The following is a 6,000-nucleotide window of genomic DNA, read 5'->3' as shown; positions in this document are numbered from 1 at the left end:
TTTCCATGTATAGGACCAGACCATTCAGCATGGACAAAGCAAATCTGTATCTTAAAGGAGTCAGTTATTATTAAAAATATGCGTATAAACGTTACCTGTTATGCAACCCTGTGGTGACATTCTTGATGCAAAGCTCTCTAATCTGCCCAAAGTATGACTTTACTGCCTTTTATTTCCTCCCAGGATCTCTATCTCACCTCTCAGTAAACTGTCTGCATGCATTGACAGAGTAAACCTGATTGATAAACCTCTGCTTATCCACCTGACGTCTATCTCCTCTTCCTGTTTCTGCAAACATATCAATTGTGTCAACGTTGCAGCACAAATGGCCTTTCCATTTGACATGTGCAAACAGCAGTACTGCCTCTAACAGCTGGAAAAATATGGAAATCAGAAACATTATGTATACAGTTATCGGTGCAAGTACGGTGTTTGTACACAGGTATACTTTCATGTTTTCATGACCAGTTGCAGTAAATGGGAGACATAAATTATGAATAAGAGTTTGTACCAACCATAAACTGTGCTGGAGAATGATGCCACATATACGTTTTGTGAGGAGCTAGTTTTAAGTTCAAATGGGGCGGTTCCACGTCGCCATTTTGGCAATGCCTGACTTTGCCTAAAGCTATGGTCACATAAGCTATAAATGACGGCGACAGGCAGTTAGCGTTGCCACTTGGGCATTCCCACTACATCTCCCTAAGATGTCCCGTAAATCACTTCAGATGTGTTGCCTGTTTGCAAAAACAGCATTTTTAGATTTGAAGTGTTTATTGTTTGTTAAGCTTTGATAAATATATGAGAAACATATTACGAGCGAAGCTCATTCATGGTACAGGGAGTCCCAAACAGGAAGTGCCAAACTTTGAGTCCACAGTGACACAGGAAATGTCAAATGTCAAACACTTCCTGGATCAACACCTCATGTCAATCATCAGTGGCAAGTTCACACTGAAACAGGAAGTGCCAAATTTTGAGTCCACAGTGAAACAGGAAATGTGAAATGTTGAACACTTCCTGGCATGAGTGTAGCTGGGTTGCGCTGGACTTCCCTGAAATCTGATTGGACACCAAAGGTGCCACTCAGATTGACATGTCACAGCACCACACGTCTGGTTGAAAAAAGCCATTTTGAAATTGGTGACATATTGACTGCGAGGTCCATCCTGTACAGTAGTTGGTGCTGTGTTCCACAAAAATGTTCTAATCCACCTAAGTAGAAGAAGAAAATGTTTGAGCCAGTTTTGAATTTGAAAAGTTATATTGGTGAGTAAACAGCCATTTTCTAATGTCTAAAATTATCTTTATTAAACTCAAATTGATAGCAAATCTCTAAACTTGGTATAAATTTAATTAAAAATATAAAATACAGTGTAGAGGAGGATTTTCTCAAAAAGAAGACCTGAAAGTTCTGCTAATTTGTCCATATTGTGCAGCTCCACTGTGAGGTAGCTGAAAAGTTCTAATCTGAATTTACACACAACATAAACAAAATGCTAAAAGTGGCAGGGGGTTAAGAGGGCTGCTATTGCTCCTCAGAAGCATTTACAGAAAAAACATTTGAAGGACATAAATTACATGGTGAGGACTCCTCTCCGGGCATGTAAGATGCAAATAAAGGAAATGCTTAAAATGGCGGCAATTAAGAGGGCAGTAGTTGGGGGGGTGGGGGGTTCTGGGGGCCGAAGATTTTGCCATGATTATGCTCCCAGCATATTTACTGAAAATAAAGTGTGACAGACCTAAATGAAGGCATGCGAGAATGCAAATAAATGATTAAGAAGCTGAAGATTTTTAGCCATGCTAATGCTCTCCAGAAGCATTTACTGAAAAAAGTCTGACGGACGGAGAGGATTCAAATTTCACAGGGGTTCTGGACTTTAAATATGCTTTGGCACAAAAATGTACACTATTCAAGCCGTGCTAATGTAAGCGTCTGTGCTTTGATACAAAAACACATTGCAAACACTGATTATGCAGTCAACTTTAACAGAAAACAAAGCTCACAACATATGTCACATCACACAAATACAGCGCCTGAGAAAGCGTGCGATCAGGACAGTGCACAGGGCAAAATTCCAGTTGAAGGCTTAACTTACAATGTTGCACCTTAAAAACTATTGCAAGACAGGGGGTTTTGGTACTTCTGTTCATTGAGGAATTAGCATGCGCAACTTACATGCACAGTCATGCACAGTGATCCAGGAGCGCTCCTCACACATGGTGGATGCAGCAGATTTTAAGGGTTGCAATACTAAAATTTATATAATGGCATAGTGGATCATTGTCATTTGATTGGTGGGTTGTATGTCACGTGACATGGATTATTCTACCCTTTGCCACTGTGTTTCATTGACTGTGCAATAGTTCTTTTTAGCGTGCAATTTTGGAAACGTGCTATTGCATGCCCCGACCATCTCACACTACCAAGGGCGGTATTTAGCTGAATATAGTGGAGTTTGTTTTGCTGGTGGATGACAATTTGAAGTAGCTAATTAACACTGCTAATTCTTCTAACACACACACAAAAACAAACCAAATCCACTACGCTGTAAGTTGTTTGGAGGCATGAAGAGCTGTTAGGATGAAAAGCTGGACAGGTTTCTGAAGTAATTTTTCACTGGAGTGAGGAACGACGCAGAGTCTTTTTTTGTTGTTGTTGTTGGAAGTACACAAAGTTAGTCCACAGCATCACAGACTCCAATTTTGGACTCCAATTTAAAGTTTGTATTGGACTGTTAAACACCAGTGGAACAACAAAATGTAAGTCCCTTTTCTGTTGTTTAGAAATTAATAAAATAACAAAAACAAGGATCTGTTTTAGTTGTTATATAAAACAAATAATGAATGCTTTTTCATTTTTCCAACGGAATGAATATTTAATTCAGTGAACCCTGGAATGTTCCATCTTTCATCTCATGAAATATTCGTACCATTGAACTCATAAACATTCATTATTTGTATATTGTGTAGCTCTGTCCTCGTCAGAAGACCTATCATGCCACTCGCTTGTGTCCAGTTAGTATCACAGCACTGTGCACCTGCTGCATTAGGGTTTAAAGGGAGTGACTCTGATTGGTTGAATTTATGTTATGCCTCCAAAATTCCCCTGACTAATGAAGACAGTCTATCCAACCCCTTTGCTACCAGCACCCACGTTTGAGCTTAGATAGTGAAGTGGAGTTGAACCCAAAATTCACCTGTACTATGTGTTATGGTTCCATTAATAACAGCTTTCCCTGTGTCACATTACTGTGATGAAGACAGCTGGATTTTGTCATTATTTGGTCTCTCGGGTTAATCCTGGCGTTCCACTGGAATGACTTTGTGTTTGATGAGCGATTACTTAAGGACACATGCACGAAGTCTATTACAGAGCATCAGCTACCCTGTCCTTGTGGGGCATTCTCCTAATCACGATCCAGCATGCAGGTGCCTCATTACTAAGAAGCCCAGAGAATGAACAAGGTTACATTCACATAACACCTGACTAATTACCCAAACATTAAAGCTGATAGTGTGCACTACACAAGTTCATATTCAATTTTTTTTTCAATTCTAATATGCTGTGATACAAAGTTAAAATGAAAAGAACTTTATTTGTGAATAAACAGAGGATGTAACTGTACCACGCACACATTCACTGCGTACACAGCTTAATCTTCAGTTTTATAAAACAAAGGCACCTTTCTGTTCTTCGATCTTTCCAGTTATCCCCTAATGGAAGACAAATGAGCTCAAGTAGTGGCTCTTAACTCTGAAGGCAATGTGCGTTTTGTTCAAATGAAGCAGAGATGATCAGAGATATCTCAGGAAATCTGATACAGTTTTATCTGAAGGCATTGTTCCATAAAACAATCCTCGCACACACCACCAGCGTATATTGAACTATATTACTTGGGTAGCGAGGGATTTGGTGCCCCCAATAAACAGTATACCTTCAGGCTTACCTTACATTATCCATGTTATTCCTACGATCTTTGACAGTTCATTCAGTGATACATAAGAAACTTTCCAGCATGGGGAGAAATGATATCAAGCTCTAATAGTAACCGAGAGACAAAGCCTGAAGCGACTCTGGCGAAAATTATTTGAAAACTGAGGTTGTGTGCTCAAAATGACAACTTGAGTTTTTGCATGGAAATGGCCAACAGCTATGGTCTGGAAAATAGGTCTGTATTTCCCCAATATAATCCAAGCATATTAATGTGCATATAAACCAATCTCACACTGACTGCCAGTAGGGCCAAGATCCAGGCAGAGCACATGACCCAGCTGAGGAAGCAGACACCAGGAATTTAAAACATGACGTTTAAGGAAACTCAGTGAATACCTCTGCCCACTCTGGAAATACAGGGTCAATGCCATCATTGTCACCACTTGATAGAGGAGGGAAGATATTCATAGAGCTTTGTGGCCAGTTCTTAAATAAAGAGTAGAGCCCGACCGATATATCAGCCAGCCGATATAAGCCCTTTTCAGAGTACTCACTATCGGCCAACATTTTGCCGATAGAACGCCGATAATTTCTCATAAACAGAACAGTTATTGAAATAGTGTTTGTGTCTGCAATGTAAAATGTCCTGGCACCGTTTGTCCAGTAGATGGAGCTCTGACTCCATTCAACTATATATATATATATATATATATATATATATATATATATATATATATATATATATATATATATATATATATATATATATATACACGAGGGCTGTCCGTAAAGTATAGGTCCTTTTTATTTTTTTCAAAAAACTATATGGATTTCATTCATATGTTTTTACGTCAGACATGCTTGAACCCTCGTGCGCATGCGTGAGTTTTTCCACACCTGTCGGTGACGTCATTCGCCTGTGAGCACTCCTTGTGGGAGGAGTCGTCCAGCCCCTCGTCGGAATTCCTTTGTCTGAGAAGTTGCTGAGAGACTGGCGCTTTGTTTGATCAAAATTTTTTCTAAACCTGTGAGACACATCGAAGTGGACATGGTTCGAAAAATTAAGCTGGTTTTCAGTGAAAATTTTAACAGCTGATGAGAGATTTTGAGGTGATTCTGTCGCTTTAAGGACTTTTCACGGTGCGAGACGTCGCACAGCGCTCTCAGGCAGCGTCATCAGCCTGTTTCAAGCTTAAAACCTCCACATTTCAGGCTCTATTGATCCAGGACGTCGTGAGAGAACAGAGACGTTTCAGAAGAAGTCGGTTTCAGCATTTTATCCGGATATTCCACTGTTAAAGGAGATTTTTTTAATGAAAGACATGCGGACAGGTCCGCGCGTCGGGACGCAGCCGACGCGGCGCGGCGGCACAGGAAAAACACCTCCGTGTTGATAACCATTTGTTAAAATCCAGTTGGCTTTTGATGGCTTTCAGTGGAGTGAGTATATGAGAAATTGTTTATCAGCTGGAGATGTTCCAACTTGTCCTTAAGGCTTCCAGCAGAGGTGTTTTTCCTGTGACGGAGCGTCGTGGCGGCTGCGAGCCGACGCTGCAATCCGCCCGCACGTCTTTCATTAAAAAAATCTCCTTTAACAGTGGAATATCCGGATAAAATGCTGAAACCGACTTCTTCTGAAACTTCTCTGTTCTCTCACGACGTCCTGGATCAATAGAGCCTGAAATGTGGAGGTTTTAAGCTTGAAACAGGCTGATGACACTGCCTGAGAGCGCTGCGCGACGTCTCGCACCGTGAAAAGTCCTTAAAGCGACAGAATCACCTCAAAATCTCTCATCAGCTGTTAAAATTTTCACTGAAAACCAGCTTAATTTTTCGAACCATGTCCACTTCGATGTGTCTCACAGGTTTAGAAAAAATTTTGATCAAACAAAGCGCCAGTCTCTCAGCAACTTCTCAGACAAAGGAATTCCGACGAGGAGCTGGATGACTCCTCCCACAAGGAGTGCTCACAGGCGAATGACGTCACCGACAGGTGTGGAAAAACTCACGCATGCGCACGAGGGTTCAAGCATGTCTGACGTAAAAACATATGAATGAAA

This window comes from Thalassophryne amazonica, chromosome 7, assembly GCF_902500255.1.
Source record: "Thalassophryne amazonica chromosome 7, fThaAma1.1, whole genome shotgun sequence".
In the NCBI taxonomy this organism is placed as follows: Eukaryota; Metazoa; Chordata; class Actinopteri; order Batrachoidiformes; family Batrachoididae; genus Thalassophryne; species Thalassophryne amazonica.
Note: the sequence above shows the minus strand (reverse complement) of the source record.